At 46.2% G+C, this 22,902-nt stretch overlaps 3 non-coding genes across 3 annotated transcripts; all 3 read right to left on the bottom strand.

The window, feature by feature from the left end:
• Window positions 1-1,266: 1,266 nt before the first annotated feature.
• Trnak-cuu (transfer RNA lysine (anticodon CUU)) lies at window positions 1,267-1,339 on the bottom strand. The gene has a single exon. It is a non-coding gene; the product is annotated as a tRNA-Lys (tRNA).
• A 7,513-nt stretch (window positions 1,340-8,852) lies between these two features.
• Window positions 8,853-8,925, bottom strand: Trnak-cuu (transfer RNA lysine (anticodon CUU)). The gene has a single exon. It is a non-coding gene; the product is annotated as a tRNA-Lys (tRNA).
• Window positions 8,926-22,143: 13,218 nt separating this feature from the next.
• On the bottom strand, window positions 22,144-22,215 carry Trnai-aau (transfer RNA isoleucine (anticodon AAU)). Its single transcript has one exon. It is a non-coding gene; the product is annotated as a tRNA-Ile (tRNA).
• Between the last annotated feature and the right edge of the window lie 687 nt (window positions 22,216-22,902).

Genomic DNA, 22,902 nt, shown 5'->3' with positions numbered 1-22,902 from the left:
AGAGCTAGTGGCGTCAAAATTAACACACATACTTTATGTGACTCAAAAGCCGAACGAGTTACTTCCCGACGTTGTTTTAGATGTGCAAGTGATAGTCAAAACTCGCTGTGTCGGCACTCTGCCGACCATTTCGCTAGTTAACACCGGTCTTGTTGTGTGTGTTTCAAGCTCAAGAGCATCTCCAAGCAAAAAATGGTCAACAGCAACATTCAGACGGTTTCGTACTGCTCAATTGCTACATTAAAACGTTATGTTTCTTTTTCAGAACTGGAAAAACACAAGCGTGACAGCATTCGAACCTGTAATCTTCAGATCCGAAGTCCGACGCCTTTTCCATTAGGCCACACGGTCACTGACGACCAACATTTACATGCATACAACACGCGATCTAGTGTTCACACCCCTGAGGATTTGTGTTTTCGTTCTACACAGCCGCTGCCCCTTGCTCTTTCCCACCCATTCGTTACATTCAACCGCTGACGAGACCGACCAAATATAGACTGAGAAACAAGACCACACACTTTGTGCATTCGGAATCGAAGGCAGGGCGTCCCTCGCCGCATTTGCTACGATTGCCATTTGCTACTTCTGCAGAAGCGGCGGCGGCGACGACGACGACGACGACGACGAATATCGCGAGAGGCTCTGAGATATGTGGGAAATACATCTATAAAATGTAATTCAGACTGCCTCGTCCCACCTTATGCTGTACCGCTTTGGCAAATGCTTTATCTGCGCCATTCGCCTTAATCGCATCTGAGAGTAATTCTTAAAAAAAACGCCTGTCGCTAATTGTTCGTCATCACAGATACTGTTTGCTATACGGCCACGACGCGCAACTGATTTCCAAAATTCATCTTTCTCCTGTGAGGATGGAACTTACGACCCCTGGTTTATTAGACCAGTGCTCTACCACTGAGCTATAGAGGCGCGGCCTAGCGGTACTCTTGGGTACTTCGTCCTTACGGTCGTCTGCATCATCAGACTTTAGCTGACAACACTTCATATTACCGGTAATATTTGCAGCTATGGCGACAAATTACTGCTTGGCTACACATCTGACACGTAACCGATGTGCTCTCCAAACAACAACACTTGCATTTCAGAACATGTCTTTCACACATGTCTAAAAATCACCTTCACCTTCAAATACAGTTTCCTTGCGACTGACAGAGACGTAGGCAAAGTTTAAAGTTGCTATTTCCATTAAATCTCGTTAATCAGAAAATCGGTAATTTACACTTGCAGCGGAACAAAATTCCGTTCCGCCCAGCGTCTGGCTCGAACCCACGACCCTCAGATTAAGAGTCTGACACTCTACCGACTGAGCTAGCCGGCTACCTCGGCGAATACCTGCCGGGTAGCACGTCACACAGTACTCGTTTGGGTTGGGTGGTCCCATACAGAATCTCTCCATGATGCCTAATGTTTTCCTAACGTCACACTCGTCACGTACTTCACTTTTATGTCATAATCATTTCTGAGAGGTAAAGAAATTGCATGACAACATGCAGAGCTAGTGGCGTCAAAATTAACACACATACTTTATGTGACTCAAAAGCCGAACGAGTTACTTCCCGACGTTGTTTTAGATGTGCAAGTGATAGTCAAAACTCGCTGTGTCGGCACTCTGCCGACCATTTCGCTAGTTAACACCGGTCTTGTGGAGTGTGTTTCAAGCTCAAGAGCATCTCCAAGCAAAAAATGGTCAACAGCAACATTCAGACGGTTTCGTACTGCTCAATTGCTACATTAAAACGTTATGTTTCTTTTTCAGAACTGGAAAAACACAAGCGTGACAGCATTCGAACCTGTAATCTTCAGATCCGAAGTCCGACGCCTTATCCATTAGGCCACACGGTCACTGACGACCAACATTTACATGCATACGACTCATCTCGAAACGCTCACACCCCTGAGGATTTGTGTTTTCGTTCTACACAGCCGCTGCCCCTTGCTCTTTCCCACCCATTCGTTACATTCAACCTCTGACGAGACCGACCAAATATAGACTGAGAAACAAGACCACACACTTTGTGCATTCGGAATCGAAGACAGGGCGCCCCTCGCCGCATTTGCTACGATTGCCATTTGCTACTTCTGCAGAAGCGGCGGCGGCGACGACGACGACGACGACGACGACGACGACGAATATCGCGAGAGGCTCTGAGATATGTGGGAAATACATCTATAAAATGTAATTCAGACTGCCTCGTCCCACCTTATGCTGTACCGCTTTGGCAAATGCTTTATCTGCGCCATTCGCCTTAATCGCATCTGAGAGTAATTCTTAAAAAAACGCCTGTCGCTAATTGTTCGTCACCACAGATACTGTTTGCTATACGGCCACGACGCGCAACTGATTTAGAAAATTCATCTTTCTCCTGTGAGGATGGTACTTACGACCCCTGGTTTATTAGACCAGTGCTCCACCACTGAGCTAAAGAGGCGCGGCCCAGCGGTACTCTTGGGTACTTCGTCCTTACGGTCGTCTGCATCATCAGACTTTAGCTGACAACACTTCATATTTACCGGCTAATATTTGCAGCTATGGCGACAAATTACTGCTTGGCTACACATCTGACACGTAACCGATGTGCTCTCCAAACAACAACACTTGCATTTCAGAACATGTCTTTCACACATATCTACAAAATCACCTTCACCTTCAAATACAGTTTCCTTGCGACTGACAGAGACATCTGTCTCGCGTGTGTTGCTATTTCCATTAAATCTCGTTAATCAGAAAAACGGTAATTTACACCTGCAGCGGAACAAAATTCCATTCCGCCCAGCGTCTGGCTCGAACCCACTACCCCGTGATTAAGAGTCTAACACTCTACCGACTGAGCTAGCCGGCTACCTCGGTGAATACCTGCCGGGTAGCACGTTACACAGTACTCGTTTGGGTTGGGTGGTCCCATACAGAATCTCTCCGTGATGCCTAATGTTTTCCTAACGTCACACTCGTCACGTACTTCACTTTTATGTCATAATCATTTCTGAGAGGTAAAGAAATTGCATGACAACACGCAGAGCTAGTGGCGTCAAAATTAACACACATACTTTATGTGACTCAAAAGCCGAACGAGTTACTTTCCGACGTTGTTTTAGATGTGCAAGTGATAGTCAAAACTCGCTGTGTCGGCACTCTGCCGACCATTTCGATAGTTAACACCGGTCTTGTTGTGTGTGTTTCAAGCTCAAGAGCATCTCCAAGCAAAGAATGGTCAACAGCAACATTCAGACGGTTTCGTACTGCTCAATTGCTACATTAAAACGTTATGTTTCTTTTTCAGAACTGGAAAAACACAAGCGTGACAGCATTCGAACCTGTAATCTTCAGATCCGAAGACCGAAGCGCCTTTTCCATTAGGCCACACGGTCACTGACGACCAACATTTACATGCATACGACTCATCTCGAAACGCTCACACCCCTGAGGATTTGTGTTTTCGTACTACACAGCCGCTGCCCCTTGCTCTTTCCCACCCATTCGTTACATTCAACCGCTGACGAGACCGACCAAATATAGACTGAGAAACAAGACCACACACTTTGTGCATTCGGAATCGAAGGCAGGGCGCCCCTCGCCGCATTTGCTACGATTGCCATTTGCTACTTCTGCAGAAGCGGCGGCGGCGACGACGACGACGACGACGACGACGACGAATATCGCGAGAGGCTCTGAGATATGTGGGAAATACATCTATAAAATGTAATTCAGACTGCCTCGTCCCACCTTATGCTGTACCGCTTTGGCAAATGCTTTATCTGCGCCATTCGCCTTAATCGCATCTGAGAGTAATTCTTAAAAAAACGCCTGTCGCTAATTGTTCGTCACCACAGATACTGTTTGCTATACGGCCACGACGCGCAACTGATTTCCAAAATTCATCTTTCTCCTGTGAGGATGGAACTTACGACCCCTGGTTTATTAGACCAGTGCTCTACCACTGAGCTATAGAGGCGCGGCCTAGCGGTACTCTGGGGAACTTCGTCCTTACGGTCGTCTGCATCATCAGACTTTAGCTGACAACACTTCATATTACCGGCTAATATTTGCAGCTATGGCGACAAATTACTGCTTGGCTACACATCTGACACGTAACCGATGTGCTCTCCAAACAACAACACTTGCATTTCAGAACATGTCTTTCACACATGTCTACAAAATCACCTTCACCTTCAAATACAGTTTCCTTGCGACTGACAGAGACGTAGGCAAAGTTTAAAGTTGCTATTTCCATTAAATCTCGTTAATCAGAAAATCGGTAATTTACACTTGCAGCGGAACAAAATTCCGTTCCGCCCAGCGTCTGGCTCGAACCCACGACCCTCGGATTAAGAGTCTGACACTCTACCGACTGAGCTAGCCGGCTACCTCGGCGAATAACTGCCGGGTAGCACGTCACACAGTACTCGTTTGGGTTGGGTGGTCCCATACAGAATCTCTCCATGATGCCTAATGTTTTCCTAACGTCACACTCGTCACGTACTTCACTTTTATGTCATAATCATTTCTGAGAGGTAAAGAAATTGCATGACAACATGCAGAGCTAGTGGCGTCAAAATTAACACACATACTTTATGTGACTCAAAAGCCGAACGAGTTACTTCCCGACGTTGTTTTAGATGTGCAAGTGATAGTCAAAACTCGCTTTGTCGGCACTCTGCCGACCATTTCGCTAGTTAACACCGGTCTTGTTGTGTGTGTTTCAAGCTCAAGAGCATCTCCAAGCAAAAAATGGTCAACAGCAACATTCAGACGGTTTCGTACTGCTCAATTGCTACATTAAAACGTTATGTTTCTTTTTCAGAACTGGAAAAACACAAGCATGACAGCATTCGAACCTGTAATCTTCAGATCCGAAGTCCGACGCCTTATCCATTAGGCCACACGTTCACTGACGACCAACATTTACATGTATACGACTCATCTCGAAACGCTCACACCCCTGAGGATTTGTGTTTTCGTTCTACACAGCCGCTGCCCCTTGCTCTTTCCCACCCATTCGTTACATTCAACCTCTGACGAGACCGACCAAATATAGACTGAGAAACAAGACCACACACTTTGTGCATTCGGAATCGAAGACAGGGCGCCCCTCGCCGCATTTGCTACGATTGCCATTTGCTACTTCTGCAGAAGCGGCGGCGGCGGCGACGACGACGACGACGACGACGACGAATATCGCGAGAGGCTCTGAGATATGTGGGAAATACATCTATAAAATGTAATTCAGACTGCCTCGTCCCACCTTATGCTGTACCGCTTTGGCAAATGCTTTATCTGCGCCATTCGCCTTAATCGCATCTGAGAGTAATTCTTAAAAAAACGCCTGTCGCTAATTGTTCGTCATCACAGATACTGTTTGCTATACGGCCACGACGCGCAACTGATTTTGAAAATTCATCTTTCTCCTGTGAGGATGGAACTTACGACCCCTGGTTTATTAGACCAGTGCTCTACCACTGAGCTATAGAGGCGCGGCCTAGCGGTACTGTTGGGTACTTCGTCCTTACGGTCGTCTGCATCATCAGACTTTAGCTGACAACACTTCATATTACCGGCTAATATTTGCAGCTATGGCGACAAATTACTGCTTGGCTACACATCTGACACGTAACCGATGTGCTCTCCAAACAACAACACTTGCATTTCAGAACATGTCTTTCACACATGTCTACAAAATCACCTTCACCTTCAAATACAGTTTCCTTGCGACTGACAGAGACGTAGGCAAAGTTTAAAGTTGCTATTTCCATTAAATCTCGTTAATCATAAAAACGGTAATTTACACTTGCAGCGGAACAAAATTACGTTCCGCCCAGCGTCTGGCTCGAACCCACGACCCTGGGATTAAGAATCTGACACTCTACCGACTGAGCTAGCCGGCTACCTCGGCGAATATCTGCCGGGTAGCACGTCACACAGTACTCGTTTGGGTTGGGTGGTCAAATACAGAATCTCTCCATGATGCCTAATGTTTTCCTAACGTCACACTCGTCACGTACTTCACTTTTATGTCATAATCATTTCTGAGAGGTAAAGAAATTGCATGACAACATGCAGAGCTAGTGGCGTCAAAATTAACACACATACTTTATGTGACTCAAAAGCCGAACGAGTTACTTCCCGACGTTGTTTTAGATGTGCAAGTGATAGTCAAAACTCGCTGTGTCGGCACTCTGCCGACCATTTCGCTAGTTAACACCGGTCTTGTGGAGTGTGTTTCAAGCTCAAGAGCATCTCCAAGCAAAAAATGGTCAACAGCAACATTCAGACGGTTTCGTACTGCTCAATTGCTACATTAAAACGTTATGTTTCTTTTTCAGAACTGGAAAAACACAAGCGTAACAGCATTCGAACCTGTAATCTTCAGATCCGAAGTCCGACGCCTTTTCCATTAGGCCACACGGTCACTGACGACCAACATTTACATGCATACGACTCATCTCGAAACGCTCACACCCCTGAGGATTTGTGTTTTCGTTCTACACAGCCGCTGCCCCTTGCTCTTTCCCACCCATTCGTTACATTCAACCTCTGACGAGACCGACCAAATATAGACTGAGAAACAAGACCACACACTTTGTGCATTCGGAATCGAAGGCAGGGCGTCCCTCGCCGCATTTGCTACGATTGCCATTTGCTACTTCTGCAGAAGCGGCGGCGGCGACGACGACGACGACGACGACGAATATCGCGAGAGGCTCTGAGATATGTGGGAAATACATCTATAAAATGTAATTCAGACTGCCTCGTCCCACCTTATGCTGTACCGCTTTGGCAAATGCTTTATCTGCGCCATTCGCCTTAATCGCATCTGAGAGTAATTCTTAAAAAAACGCCTGTCGCTAATTGTTCGTCACCACAGATACTGTTTGCTATACGGCCACGACGCGCAACTGATTTCCAAAATTCATCTTTCTCCTGTGAGGATGGAACTTACGACCCCTGGTTTATTAGACCAGTGCTCTACCACTGAGCTATAGAGGCGCGGCCTAGCGGTACTCTGGGGAACTTCGTCCTTACGGTCGTCTGCATCATCAGACTTTAGCTGACAACACTTCATATTACCGGCTAATATTTGCAGCTATGGCGACAAATTACTGCTTGGCTACACATCTGACACGTAACCGATGTGCTCTCCAAACAACAACACTTGCATTTCAGAACATGTCTTTCACACATGTCTACAAAATCACCTTCACCTTCAAATACAGTTTCCTTGCGACTGACAGAGACGTAGGCAAAGTTTAAAGTTGCTATTTCCATTAAATCTCGTTAATCAGAAAATCGGTAATTTACACTTGCAGCGGAACAAAATTCCGTTCCGCCCAGCGTCTGGCTCGAACCCACGACCCTCGGATTAAGAGTCTGACACTCTACCGACTGAGCTAGCCGGCTACCTAGGCGAATACCTGCCGGGTAGCACGTCACACAGTACTCGTTTGGGTTGGGTGGTCCCATACAGAATCTCTCCATGATGCCTAATGTTTTCCTAACGTCACACTCGTCACGTACTTCACTTTTATGTCATAATCATTTCTGAGAGGTAAAGAAATTGCATGACAACATGCAGAGCTAGTGGCGTCAAAATTAACACACATACTTTATGTGACTCAAAAGCCGAACGAGTTACTTCCCGACGTTGTTTTAGATGTGCAAGTGATAGTCAAAACTCGCTGTGTCGGCACTCTGCCGACCATTTCGCTAGTTAACACCGGTCTTGTTGTGTGTGTTTCAAGCTCAAGAGCATCTCCAAGCAAAAAATGGTCAACAGCAACATTCAGACGGTTTCGTACTGCTCAATTGCTACATTAAAACGTTATGTTTCTTTTTCAGAACTGGAAAAACACAAGCGTGACAGCATTCGAACCTGTAATCTTCAGATCCGAAGTCCGACGCCTTTTCCATTAGGCCACACGGTCACTGACGACCAACATTTACATGCATACGACTCATCTCGAAACGCTCACACCCCTGAGGATTTGTGTTTTCGTTCTACACAGCCGCTGCCCCTTGCTCTTTCCCACCCATTCGTTACATTCAACCGCTGACGAGACCGACCAAATATAGACTGAGAAACAAGACCACACACTTTGTGCATTCGGAATCGAAGGCAGGGCGTCCCTCGCCGCATTTGCTACGATTGCCATTTGCTACTTCTGCAGAAGCGGCGGCGGCGACGACGACGACGACGACGACGAATATCGCGAGAGGCTCTGAGATATGTGGGAAATACATCTATAAAATGTAATTCAGACTGCCTCGTCCCACCTTATGCTGTACCGCTTTGGCAAATGCTTTATCTGCGCCATTCGCCTTAATCGCATCTGAGAGTAATTCTTAAAAAAACGCCTGTCGCTAATTGTTCGTCATCACAGATACTGTTTGCTATACGGCCACGACGCGCAACTGATTTTGAAAATTCATCTTTCTCCTGTGAGGATGGAACTTACGACCCCTGGTTTATTAGACCAGTGCTCTACCACTGAGCTATAGAGGCGCGGCCTAGCGGTACTCTTGGGTACTTCGTCCTTACGGTCGTCTGCATCATCAGACTTTAGCTGACAACACTTCATATTACCGGTAATATTTGCAGCTATGGCGACAAATTACTGCTTGGCTACACATCTGACACGTAACCGATGTGCTCTCCAAACAACAACACTTGCATTTCAGAACATGTCTTTCACACATGTCTAAAAATCACCTTCACCTTCAAATACAGTTTCCTTGCGACTGACAGAGACGTAGGCAAAGTTTAAAGTTGCTATTTCCATTAAATCTCGTTAATCAGAAAATCGGTAATTTACACTTGCAGCGGAACAAAATTCCGTTCCGCCCAGCGTCTGGCTCGAACCCACGACCCTCAGATTAAGAGTCTGACACTCTACCGACTGAGCTAGCCGGCTACCTCGGCGAATACCTGCCGGGTAGCACGTCACACAGTACTCGTTTGGGTTGGGTGGTCCCATACAGAATCTCTCCATGATGCCTAATGTTTTCCTAACGTCACACTCGTCACGTACTTCACTTTTATGTCATAATCATTTCTGAGAGGTAAAGAAATTGCATGACAACATGCAGAGCTAGTGGCGTCAAAATTAACATACATACTTTATGTGACTCAAAAGCCGAACGAGTTACTTCCCGACGTTGTTTTAGATGTGCAAGTGATAGTCAAAACTCGCTGTGTCGGCACTCTGCCGACCATTTCGCTAGTTAACACCGGTCTTGTGGAGTGTGTTTCAAGCTCAAGAGCATCTCCAAGCAAAAAATGGTCAACAGCAACATTCAGACGGTTTCGTACTGCTCAATTGCTACATTAAAACGTTATGTTTCTTTTTCAGAACTGGAAAAACACAAGCGTGACAGCATTCGAACCTGTAATCTTCAGATCCGAAGTCCGACGCCTTATCCATTAGGCCACACGGTCACTGACGACCAACATTTACATGCATACGACTCATCTCGAAACGCTCACACCCCTGAGGATTTGTGTTTTCGTTCTACACAGCCGCTGCCCCTTGCTCTTTCCCACCCATTCGTTACATTCAACCTCTGACGAGACCGACCAAATATAGACTGAGAAACAAGACCACACACTTTGTGCATTCGGAATCGAAGACAGGGCGCCCCTCGCCGCATTTGCTACGATTGCCATTTGCTACTTCTGCAGAAGCGGCGGCGGCGACGACGACGACGACGACGACGACGACGACGAATATCGCGAGAGGCTCTGAGATATGTGGGAAATACATCTATAAAATGTAATTCAGACTGCCTCGTCCCACCTTATGCTGTACCGCTTTGGCAAATGCTTTATCTGCGCCATTCGCCTTAATCGCATCTGAGAGTAATTCTTAAAAAAACGCCTGTCGCTAATTGTTCGTCACCACAGATACTGTTTGCTATACGGCCACGACGCGCAACTGATTTCCAAAATTCATCTTTCTCCTGTGAGGATGGAACTTACGACCCCTGGTTTATTAGACCAGTGCTCTACCACTGAGCTATAGAGGCGCGGCCTAGCGGTACTCTGGGGAACTTCGTCCTTACGGTCGTCTGCATCATCAGACTTTAGCTGACAACACTTCATATTACCGGCTAATATTTGCAGCTATGGCGACAAATTACTGCTTGGCTACACATCTGACACGTAACCGATGTGCTCTCCAAACAACAACACTTGCATTTCAGAACATGTCTTTCACACATGTCTACAAAATCACCTTCACCTTCAAATACAGTTTCCTTGCGACTGACAGAGACGTAGGCAAAGTTAAAAGTTGCTATTTCCATTAAATCTCGTTAATCAGAAAATCGGTAATTTACACTTGCAGCGGAACAAAATTCCGTTCCGCCCAGCGTCTGGCTCGAACCCACGACCCTCGGATTAAGAGTCTGACACTCTACCGACTGAGCTAGCCGGCTACCTCGTTGAATACCTCCCGGGTAGCACGTCACACAGTACTCGTTTGGGTTGGGTGGTCCCATACAGAATCTCTCCATGATGCCTAATGTTTTCCTAACGTCACACTCGTCACGTACTTCACTTTTATGTCATAATCATTTCTGAGAGGTAAAGAAATTGCATGACAACATGCAGAGCTAGTGGCGTCAAAATTAACACACATACTTTATGTGACTCAAAAGCCGAACGAGTTACTTCCCGACGTTGTTTTAGATGTGCAAGTGATAGTCAAAACTCGCTGTGTCGGCACTCTGCCGACCATTTCGCTAGTTAACACCGGTCTTGTGGAGTGTGTTTCAAGCTCAAGAGCATCTCCAAGCAAAGAATGGTCAACAGCAACATTCAGACGGTTTCGTACTGCTCAATTGCTACATTAAAACGTTATGTTTCTTTTTCAGAACTGGAAAAACACAAGCGTGACAGCATTCGAACCTGTAATCTTCAGATCCGAAGTCCGACGCCTTATCCATTAGGCCACACGGTCACTGACGACCAGCATTTACATGTATACGACTCATCTCGAAACGCTCACACCCCTGAGGATTTGTGTTTTCGTTCTACACAGCCGCTGCCCCTTGCTCTTTCCCACCCATTCGTTACATTCAACCTCTGACGAGACCGACCAAATATAGACTGAGAAACAAGACCACACACTTTGTGCATTCGGAATCGAAGGCAGGGCGTCCCTCGCCGCATTTGCTACGATTGCCATTTGCTACTTCTGCAGAAGCGGCGGCGGCGACGACGACGACGACGACGACGACGACGACGACGAATATCGCGAGAGGCTCTGAGATATGTGGGAAATACATCTATAAAATGTAATTCAGACTGCCTCGTCCCACCTTATGCTGTACCGCTTTGGCAAATGCTTTATCTGCGCCATTCGCCTTAATCGCATCTGAGAGTAATTCTTAAAAAAACGCCTGTCGCTAATTGTTCGTCATCACAGATACTGTTTGCTATACGGCCACGACGCGCAACTGATTTCCTAAATTCATCTTTCACCTGTGTGGATGGAACTTACGACGCCTGGTTTATTAGTCCAGTGCTCTACCATTGAGCTATAGAGGCGCGGCCTAGCGGTACTCTTGGTTCTTCGTGTTTACGGTCGTCTGCATCATCAGACTTTAGCTGACAACACTTCATATTACCGGCTAATATTTGCAGCTATGGCGACAAATTACTGCTTGGCTACACATCTGACACGTAACCGATGTGCTCTCCAAACAACAACACTTGCATTTCAGAACATGTCTTTCACACATGTCTACAAAATCACCTTCACCTTCAAATACAGTTTCCTTGCGACTGACAGAGACGTAGGCAAAGTTTAAAGTTGCTATTTCCATTAAATCTCGTTAATCAGAAAATCGGTAATTTACACTTGCAGCGGAACAAAATTCCGTTCCGCCCAGCGTCTGGCTCGAACCCACGACCCTCGGATTAAGAGTCTGACACTCTACCGACTGAGCTAGCCGGCTACCTCGTTGAATACCTCCCGGGTAGCACGTCACACAGTACTCGTTTGGGTTGGGTGGTCCCATACAGAATCTCTCCATGATGCCTAATGTTTTCCTAACGTCACACTCGTCACGTACTTCACTTTTATGTCATAATCATTTCTGAGAGGTAAAGAAATTGCATGACAACATGCAGAGCTAGTGGCGTCAAAATTAACACACATACTTTATGTGACTCAAAAGCCGAACGAGTTACTTCCCGACGTTGTTTTAGATGTGCAAGTGATAGTCAAAACTCGCTGTGTCGGCACTCTGCCGACCATTTCGCTAGTTAACACCGGTCTTGTGGAGTGTGTTTCAAGCTCAAGAGCATTTCCAAGCAACAAATGGTCAACAGCAACATTCAGACGGTTTCGTACTGCTCAATTGCTACATTAAAACGTTATGTTTCTTTTTCAGAACTGGAAAAACACAAGCGTGACAGCATTCGAACCTGTAATCTTCAGATCCGAAGTCCGACGCCTTTTCCATTAGGCCACACGGTCACTGACGACCAACATTTACATGCATACGACTCATCTCGAAACGCTCACACCCCTGAGGATTTGTGTTTTCGTTCTACACAGCCGCTGCCCCTTGCTCTTTCCCACCCATTCGTTACATTCAACCGCTGACGAGACCGACCAAATATAGACTGAGAAACAAGACCACACACTTTGTGCATTCGGAATCGAAGGCAGGGCGCCCCTCGCCGCATTTGCTACGATTGCCATTTGCTACTTCTGCAGAAGCGGCGGCGGCGACGACGACGACGACGACGACGACGACGACGACGACGAATATCGCGAGTGGCTCTGAGATATGTGGGAAATACATCTATAAAATGTAATTCAGACTGCCTCGTCCCACCTTATGCTGTACCGCTTTGGCAAATGCTTTATCTGCGCCATTCGCCTTAATCGCATCTGAGAGTAATTCTTAAAAAAACGCCTGTCGCTAATTGTTCGTCATCACAGATACTGTTTGCTATACGGCCACGACGCGCAACTGATTTCCAAAATTCACCTTTCTCCTGTGAGGATGGAACTTACGACCCCTGGTTTATTAGACCAGTGCTCTACCACTGAGCTATAGAGGCGCGGCCTAGCGGTACTCTTGGGTACTTCGTCCTTACGGTCGTCTGCATCATCAGACTTTAGCTGACAACACTTCATATTACCGGCTAATATTTGCAGCTATGGCGACAAATTACTGCTTGGCTACACATCTGACACGTAACCGATGTGCTCTCCAAACAACAACACTTGCATTTCAGAACATGTCTTTCACACATGTCTACAAAATCACCTTCACCTTCAAATACAGTTTCCTTGCGACTGACAGAGACGTAGGCAAAGTTTAAAGTTGCTATTTCCATTAAATCTCGTTAATCATAAAAACGGTAATTTACACTTGCAGCGGAACAAAATTCCGTTCCGCCCAGCGTCTGGCTCGAACCCACGACCCTGGGATTAAGAGTCTGACACTCTACCGACTGAGCTAGCCGGCTACCTCGGCGAATATCTGCCGGGTAGCACGTCACACAGTACTCGTTTGGGTTGGGTGGTCCCATACTTAATCTCTCCATGATGCCTAATGTTTTCCTAACGTCACACTCGTCACGTACTTCACTTTTATGTCATAATCATTTCTGAGAGGTAAAGAAATTGCATGACAACATGCAGAGCTAGTGGCGTCAAAATTAACACACATACTTTATGTGACTCAAAAGCCGAACGAGTTACTTTCCGACGTTGTTTTAGATGTGCAAGTGATAGTCAAAACTCGCTGTGTCGGCACTCTGCCGACCATTTCGCTAGTTAACACCGGTCTTGTGGAGTGTGTTTCAAGCTCAAGAGCATTTCCAAGCAACAAATGGTCAACAGCAACATTCAGACGGTTTCGTACTGCTCAATTGCTACATTAAAACGTTATGTTTCTTTTTCAGAACTGGAAAAACACAAGCGTGACAGCATTCGAACCTGTAATCTTCAGATCCGAAGTCCGACGCCTTTTCCATTAGGCCACACGGTCACTGACGACCAACATTTACATGCATACGACTCATCTCGAAACGCTCACACCCCTGAGGATTTGTGTTTTCGTTCTACACAGCCGCTGCCCCTTGCTCTTTCCCACCCATTCGTTACATTCAACCGCTGATGAGACCGACCAAATATAGACTGAGAAACAAGACCACACACTTTGTGCATTCGGAATCGAAGGCAGGGCGCCCCTCGCCGCATTTGCTACGATTGCCATTTGCTACTTCTGCAGAAGCGGCGGCGGCGACGACGACGACGACGACGACGACGACGAATATCGCGAGAGGCTCTGAGATATGTGGGAAATACATCTATAAAATGTAATTCAGACTGCCTCGTCCCACCTTATGCTGTACCGCTTTGGCAAATGCTTTATCTGCGCCATTCGCCTTAATCGCATCTGAGAGTAATTCTTAAAAAAACGCCTGTCGCTAATTGTTCGTCATCACAGATACTGTTTGCTATACGGCCACGACACGCAACTGATTTTGAAAATTCATCTTTCTTCTGTGAGGATGGAACTTACGACCCCTGGTTTATTAGACCAGTGCTCTACCACTGAGCTATAGAGGCGCGGCCTAGCGGTACTCTTGGATACTTCGTCCTTACGGTCGTCTGCATCATCAGACTTTAGCTGACAACACTTCATATTACCGGCTAATATTTGCAGCTATGGCGACAAATTACTGCTTGGCTACACATCTGACACGTAACCGATGTGCTCTCCAAACAACAACACTTGCATTTCAGAACATGTCTTTCACACATGTCTACAAAATCACCTTCACCTTCAAATACAGTTTCCTTGCGACTGACAGAGACGTAGGCAAAGTTTAAAGTTGCTATTTCCATTAAATCTCGTTAATCAGAAAAACGGTAATTTACACTTGCAGCGGAACAAAATTCCGTTCCGCCCAGCGTCTGGCTCGAACACACGACCCTGGGATTAAGAGTCTAACACTCTACCGACTGAGCTAGCCGGCTACCTCGGCGAATACCTGCCGGGTAGCACGTCACACAGTACTCGTTTGGGTTGGGTGGTCCCATACAGAATCTCTCCATGATGCCTAATGTTTTCCTAACGTCACACTCGTCACGTACTTCACTTTTATGACATAATCATTTCTGAGAGGTAAAGAAATTGCATGACAACATGCAGAGCTAGTGGCGTCAAAATTAACACACATACTTTATGTGACTCAAAAGCCGAACGAGTTACTTCCCGACGTTGTTTTAGATGTGCAAGTGATAGTCAAAACTCGCTGTGTCGGCACTCTGCCGACCATTTCGCTAGTTAACACCGGTCTTGTTGTGTGTGTTTCAAGCTCAAGAGCATCTCCAAGCAAAAAATGGTCAACAGCAACATTCAGACGGTTTCGTACTGCTCAATTGCTACATTAAAACGTTATGTTTCTTTTTCAGAACTGGAAAAACACAAGCGTGACAGCATTCGAACCTGTAATCTTCAGACCCGAAGACCGAAGCGCCTTTTCCATTAGGCCACACGGTCACTGACGACCAACATTTACATGCATACGACTCATCTCGAAACGCTCACACCCCTGAGGATTTGTGTTTTCGTTCTACACAGCCGCTGCCCCTTGCTCTTTCCCACCCATTCGTTACATTCAACCGTTGACGAGACCGACCAAATATAGACTGAGAAACAAGACCACACACTTTGTGCATTCGGAATCGAAGGCAGGGCGCCCCTCGCCGCATTTGCTACAATTGCCATTTGCTACTTCTGCAGAAGCGGCGGCGGCGACGACGACGACGACGACGACGACGACGACGACGAATATCGCGAGTGGCTCTGAGATATGTGGGAAATACATCTATAAAATGTAATTCAGACTGCCTCGTCCCACCTTATGCTGTACCGCTTTGGAAAATGCTTTATCTGCGCTATTCGCCTTAATCGCATCTGAGAGTAATTCTTAAAAAAACGCCTGTCGCTAATTGTTCGTCATCACAGGTACTGTTTGCTATACGGCCACGACGCGCAACTGATTTCCAAAATTCATCTTTTTCCTGTGAGGATGGAACTTACAACCCGTGGTTTATCAGACCAGTGCTCTACCACTGAGCTAAAGAGGCGCGGCCTAGCGGTACTCTTGGGTACTTCGTCCTTACAGTCGTCTGCATCATCAGACTTTAGCTGACAACACTTCATATTACCGGCTAATATTTGCAGCTATGGCGACAAATTACTGCTTGGCTACACATCTGACACGTAACCGATGTGCTCTCCAAACAACAACATTTGCATTTCAGAACATGTCTTTCACACATGTCTAAAAATCACCTTCACCTTCAAATACAGTTTCCTTGCGACTGACAGAGACGTAGGCAAAGTTTAAAGTTGCTATTTCCATTAAATCTCGTTAATCAGAAAAACGGTAATTTACACCTGCAGCGGAACAAAATTCCGTTCCGCCCAGCGTCTGGCTCGAACCCACTACCCCGGGATTAAGAGTCTGACACTCTACCGACTGAGCTAGCCGGCTACTTCGGTCAATACCTGCCGGGTAGCACGTTACACAGTACTCGTTTGGGTTGGGTGGTCCCATACAGAATCTCTCCATGATGCCTAATGTTTTCCTAACGTCACACTCGTCACGTACTTCACTTTTATGTCATAATCATTTCTGAGAGGTAAAGAAATTGCATGACAACATGCAGAGCTAGTGGCGTCAAAATTAACACACATACTTTATGTGACTCAAAAGCCGAACGAGTTACTTTCCGACGTTGTTTTAGATGTGCAAGTGATAGTCAAAACTCGCTGTGTCGGCACTCTGCCGACCATTTCGCTAGTTAACACCGGTCTTGTTGTGTGTGTTTCAAGCTCAAGAGCATCTCCAAGCAAAGAATGGTCAACAGCAACATTCAGACGGTTTCGTACTGCTCAATTGCTACATTAAAACGTTATGTTTCTTTTTCAGAACTGGAAAACCACAAGCGTGACAGCATTCGAACCTGTAATCTTCAGATCCGAAGTCCGACGCCTTATCCATTAGGCCACACGGTCACTGACGACCAACATTTACATGTAGACGACTCATCTCGAAACGCTCACACCCATGAGGATTTGTGTTTTCGTTCTACACAGCCGCTGCCCCTTGCTCTTTCCCACCCATTCGTTACATTCAACCTCTGACGAGACCGACCAAATATAGACTGAGAAACAAGACCACACACTTTGTGCATTCGGAATCGAAGGCAGGGCGTCCCTCGCCGCATTTGCTACGATTGCCATTTGCTACTTCTGCAGAAGCGGCGGCGGCGACGACGACGACGACGACGACGACGACGACGAATATCGCGAGAGGCTCTGAGATATGTGGGAAATACATCTATAAAATGTAATTCAGACTGCCTCGTCCCACCTTATGCTGTACCGCTTTGGCAAATGCTTTATCTGCGCCATTCGCCTTAATCGCATCTGAGAGTAATTCTTAAAAAAACGCCTGTCGCTAATTGTTCGTCACCACAGATACTGTTTGCTATACGGCCACGACGCGCAACTGATTTCCAAAATTCATCTTTCTCCTGTGAGGATGGTACTTACGAACCCTGGTTTATTAGACCAGTGCTCTACCTCTGAGCTAAAGAGGCGCGGCCTAGCGGTACTCTTGGGTACTTCGTCCTTACGGTCGTCTGCATCATCAGACTTTAGCTGACAACACTTCATATTACCGGCTAATATTTGCAGCTATGGCGACAAATTACTGCTTGGCTACACATCTGACACGTAACCGATGTGCTCTCCAAACAACAACACTTGCATTTCAGAACATGTCTTTCACACATGTCTACAAAATCACCTTCACCTTCAAATACAGTTTCCTTGCGACTGACAGAGACGTAGGCAAAGTTTAAAGTTGCTATTTCCATTAAATCTCGTTAATCAGAAAAACGGTAATTTACACCTGCAGCGGAACAAAATTCCGTTCCGCCCAGCGTCTGGCTCGAACCCACTACCCCGGGATTAAGAGTCTGACACTCTACCGACTGAGCTAGCCGGCTACCTCGGTGAATACCTGCCGGGTAGCACGTTACGCAGTACTCATTTGGGTTGGGTGGTACCATACAGAATTTCTCCATGATGCCTAATGTTTTCCTAACGTCACACTCGTCACGTACTTCACTTTTATGTCATAATCATTTCTGAGAGGTAAAGAAATTGCATGACAACATGCAGAGCTAGTGGCGTCAAAATTAACACACATACTTTATGTGACTCAATAGCCGAACGAGTTACTTTCTGACGTTGTTTTAGATGTGCAAGTGATAGTCAAAACTCGCTGTGTCGGCACTCTGCCGACCATTTCGCTAGTTAACACCGGTCTTGTTGTGTGTGTTTCAAGCTCAAGAGCATCTCCAAGCAAAGAATGGTCAACAGCAACATTCAGACGGTTTCGTACTGCTCAATTGCTACATTAAAACGTTATGTTTCTATTTCAGAACTGGAAAAACACAAGCGTGACAGCATTCGAACCTGTAATCTTCAGATCCGAAGTCCGACGCCTTATCCATTAGGCCACACGGTCACTGACGACCAACATTTACATGTAAACGACTCATCTCGAAACGCTCACACCCCTGAGGATTTGTGTTTTCGTTCTACACAGCCGCTGCCCCTTGCTCTTTCCCACCCATTCGTTACATTCAACCTCTGACGAGACCGACCAAATATAGACTGAGAAACAAGACCACACACTTTGTGCATTCGGAATCGAAGGCAGGGCGTCCCTCGCCGCATTTGCTACGATTGCCATTTGCTACTTCTGCAGAAGCGGCGGCGGCGACGACGACGACGACGACGACGACGACGACGAATATCGCGAGAGGCCCTGAGATATGTGAGAAATACATCTATAAAATATAATTCTGACTGCCTCGTCCCACCTTATGCTGTACCGCTTTGGCAAATGCTTTATCTGCGCCATTCGCCTTAATCGCATCTGAGAGTAATTCTTAAAAAAACGCCTGTCGCTAATTGTTCGTCATCACAGGTACTGTTTGCTATACGGCCACGACGCGCAACTGATTTCCAAAATTCATCTTTCTCCTGTGAGGATGGAACTTACGACCCCTGGTTTATTAGACCAGTGCTCTACCACTGAGCTAAAGACGCGCGGCCGAGCGGTACTCTTGGGTACTTCGTCCTTACGGTCGTCTGCATCATCAGACTTTAGCTGACAACACTTCATATTACCGGCTAATATTTGCAGCTATTTCGACAAATTACTGCTTGGCTACACATCTGACACGTAACCGATGTGCTCTCCAAACAACAAGACTTGCATTTCAGAACATGTCTTTCACACATGTCTAGAAAATCACCTTCACCTTCAAATACAGTTTCCTTGCGACTGACAGAGATGTAGGCAAAGTTTAAAGGTGCTATTTTGATTAAATCTCGTTAATCAGAAAAACGGTAATTTACACCTGCAGCGGAACAAAATTCCGTTCCGCCCAGCGTCTGGCTCGAACCCACGACCCTGGAATTAAGAGTCTGACACTCTACCGACTGTGCTAGCCGGCTACCTCGGTCAATACCTGCCGGGTAGCACGTCACACAGTACTCGTTTGGGTTGGGTGGTCCCATACAGAATCTCTCCATGATGCCTAATGTTTTCCTAACGTCACACTCGTCACGTACTTCACTTTTATGTCATAATCATTTCTGAGAGGTAAAGAAATTGCATGACAACATGCAGAGCTAGTGGCGTCAAAATTAACACACATACTTTATGTGACTCAAAAGCCGAACGAGTTACTTTCCGACGTTGTTTTAGATGTGCAAGTGATAGTCAAAACTCGCTGTGTCGGCACTCTGCCGACCATTTCGCTAGTTAACACCGGTCTTGTTGTGTGTGTTTCAAGCTCAAGAGCATCTCCAAGCAAAGAATGGTCAACAGCAACATTCAGACGGTTTCGTACTGCTCAATTGCTACATTAAAACGTTATGTTTCTTTTTACGAACTGGAAAACCACAAGCGTGACAGCATTCGAACCTGTAATCTTCAGATCCGAAGTCCGACGCCTTATCCATTAGGCCACACGGTCACTGACGACCAACATTTACATGTAGACGACTCATCTCGAAACGCTCACACCCATGAGGATTTGTGTTTTCGTTCTACACAGCCGCTGCCCCTTGCTCTTTCCCACCCATTCGTTACATTCAACCTCTGACGAGACCGACCGAATATAGACTGAGAAACAAGACCACACACTTTGTGCATTCGGAATCGAAGGCAGGGCGTCCCTCGCCGCATTTGCTACGATTGCCATTTGCTACTTCTGCAGAAGCGGCGGCGGCGACGACGACGACGACGACGACGAATATAGCGAGAGGCTCTGAGATATGTGAGAAATACATCTATAAAATATAATTCAGACTGCCTCGTCCCACCTTATGCTGTACCGCTTTGGCAAATGCTTTATCTGCGCCATTCGCCTTAATCGCATCTGAGAGTAATTCTTAAAAAAACGCCTGTCGCTAATTGTTCGTCATCACAGGTACTGTTTGCTATACGGCCACGACGCGCAACTGATTTTGAAAATTCATCTTTCTCCTGTGAGGATGGAACTTACGACCCCTGGTTTATTAGACCAGTGCTCTACCACTGAGCTATAGAGGCGCGGCCTAGCGGTACTCTTGGGTACTTCGTCCTTACGGTCGTCTGCATCATCAGACTTTAGCTGACAACACTTCATATTACCGGCTAATATTTGCAGCTATGGCGACAAATTACTGCTTGGCTACACATCTGACACGTAACCGATGTGCTCTCCAAACAACAACACTTGCATTTCAGAACATGTCTTTCACACATGTCTACAAAATCACCTTCACCTTCAAATACAGTTTCCTTGCGACTGACAGAGACGTAGGCAAAGTTTAAAGTTGCTATTTCCATTAAATCTCGTTAATCAGAAAAACGGTAATTTACACCTGCAGCGGAACAAAATTCCGTTCCGCCCAGCGTCTGGCTCAAACCCACGACCCTGGGATTAAGAGTCTGACACTCTACCGACTGAGCTAGCCAGCTACCTCGGTGAATACCTGCCGGGTAGCACGTCACACAGTACTCGTTTGGGTTGGGTGGTCCCATACAGAATCTCTCCATGATGCCTAATGTTTTCCTAACGTCACACTCGTCACGTACTTCACTTTTATGTCATAATCATTTCTGAGAGGTAAAGAAATTGCATGACAACATGCAGAGCTAGTGGCGTCAAAATTAACACACATACTTTATGTGACTCAAAAGCCGAACGAGTTACTTCCCGACGTTGTTTTAGATGTGCAAGTGATAGTCAAAACTCGCTGTGTCGGCACTCTGCCGACCATTTCGCTAGTTAACACCGGTCTTGTTGTGTGTGTTTCAAGCTCAAGAGCATCTCCAAGCAAAGAATGGTCAACAGCAACATTCAGACGGTTTCGTACTGCTCAATTGCTACATTAAAACGTTATGTTTCTTTTTCAGAACTGGAAAAACACAAGCGTGACAGCATTCGAACCTGTAATCTTCAGATCCGAAGTCCGACGCCTTATCCATTAGGCCACACGGTCACTGACGACCAGCATTTACATGTATACGACTCATCTCGAAACGCTCACACCCCTGAGGATTTGTGTTTTCGTTCTACACAGCCGCTGCCCCTTGCTCTTTCCCACCCATTCGTTACATTCAACCTCTGACGAGACCGACCAAATATAGACTGAGAAACAAGACCACACACTTTGTGCATTCGGAATCGAAGGCAGGGCGTCCCTCGCCGCATTTGCTACGATTGCCATTTGCTACTTCTGCAGAAGCGGCGGCGGCGACGACGACGACGACGACGACGACGACGACGACGAATATCGCGAGAGGCTCTGAGATATGTGAGAAATACATCTATAAAATATAATTCAGACTGCCTCGTCCCACCTTATGCTGTACCGCTTTGGCAAATGCTTTATCTGCGCCATTCGCCTTAATCGCATCTGAGAGTAATTCTTAAAAAAACGCCTGTCGCTAATTGTTCGTCATCACAGGTACTGTTTGCTATACGGCCACGACGCGCAACTGATTTTGAAAATTCATCTTTCTCCTGTGAGGATAGAACTTACGACCCCTGGTTTATTAGACCAGTGCTCTACCACTGAGCTAAGGAGGCGCGGCCTAGCGGTACTCTTGGGTACTTCGTCCTTACGGTCGTCTGCATCATCAGACTTTAGCTGACAACACTTCATATTACCGGCTAATATTTGCAGCTATGGCGACAAATTACTGCTTGGCTACACATCTGACACGTAACCGATGTGCTCTCCAAACAACAACACTTGCATTTCAGAACATGTCTTTCACACATGTCTACAAAATCACCTTCACCTTCAAATACAGTTTCCTTGCGACTGACAGAGACGTAGGCAAAGTTTAAAGTTGCTATTTCCATTAAATCTCGTTAATCAGAAAAACGGTAATTTACACCTGCAGCGGAACAAAATTCCGTTCCGCCCAGCGTCTGGCTCGAACCCACTACCCCGGGATTAAGAGTCTGACACTCTACCGACAGAGCTAGCCGGCTACCTCGGCGAATACCTGCCGGATAGCACGTTACGCAGTACTCGTTTGGGTTGGGTGGTACCATACAGAATCTCTCCATGATGCCTAATGTTTTCCTAACGTCAAACTCGTCACGTACTTCACTTTTATGTCATAATCATTTCTGAGAGGTAAAGAAATTGCATGACAACATGCAGAGCTAGTGGCGTCAAAATTAACACACATACTTTATGTGACTCAAAAGCCGAACGAGTTACTTCCCGACGTTGTTTTAGATGTGCAAGTGATAGTCAAAACT

Source organism: Schistocerca gregaria, chromosome 3 (assembly GCF_023897955.1).
Source record: "Schistocerca gregaria isolate iqSchGreg1 chromosome 3, iqSchGreg1.2, whole genome shotgun sequence".
NCBI classification, from domain to species: domain Eukaryota; kingdom Metazoa; phylum Arthropoda; class Insecta; order Orthoptera; family Acrididae; genus Schistocerca; species Schistocerca gregaria.
This window is presented reverse-complemented; position numbering and strand designations above follow the sequence as displayed.